The sequence below is a fragment of the Argentina anserina genome, unplaced genomic scaffold (assembly GCF_933775445.1).
Source record: "Argentina anserina unplaced genomic scaffold, drPotAnse1.1, whole genome shotgun sequence".
NCBI classification, from domain to species: domain Eukaryota; kingdom Viridiplantae; phylum Streptophyta; class Magnoliopsida; order Rosales; family Rosaceae; genus Argentina; species Argentina anserina.
The window spans coordinates 99,745-100,562 of NW_026089409.1; positions in this window are offsets into that span (position 1 = coordinate 99,745).

The window sequence follows — 818 nt, forward strand, 5'->3', positions numbered from 1 at the left end:
TACGCAAACGATGTAAAGATACTCAGTTTGAAAGAAACACACTCCCACACTTGCAAAACTCTCAAATACAATAGAAACTCGCATCAGAAGCCTTACAGAAAGATACTCAAACGAGAAATGAAAAGATACACAATTGGAATAGTAAAGATACGCAAACGATGTAAAGATACACAACTGGAATAGTAAAGATACGCAAACGATGTAAAGATACTCAGTTTGAAAGAAACACACTCGCACACTTGCAAAACTCTCAACGACAATAGAAACTCGCATCAGAAGCCTTACAGAAAGATACTTAAACGAGAAATGAAAAGATACACAATTGGAATAGTAAAGATACGCAAACGATGTAAAGATACTCAGTTTCAAAGAAACACACTCCCACACTTGCAAAACTCTCAAATACAATAGAAACTCGCATCAGAAGCCTTACAGAAAGATACTCAAACGAGAAATGAAAAGATACACAAATGGAATAGGAAAGATACGCAAACGATGTAAAGATACTCAGTTTGAAAGATACACACTCCCACACTTGCAAAACTCTCAAATACAATAGAAACTCGCATCAGAAGCCTTACAGAAAGATACTCAAACGAGAAATGAAAAGATACACAATTGGAATAGTAAAGATACGCAAACGATGTAAACATACACAATTGGAATAGTAAAGATACGCAAACGATGTAAAGATACTCAGTTTGAAAGAAACACACTCCCACACTTGCAAAATTCTCAAATACAATAGAAACTCGCATCAGAAGCCTTACAGAAAGATACTCAAACGAGAAATGAAAAGATACACAATTGGAATAGTA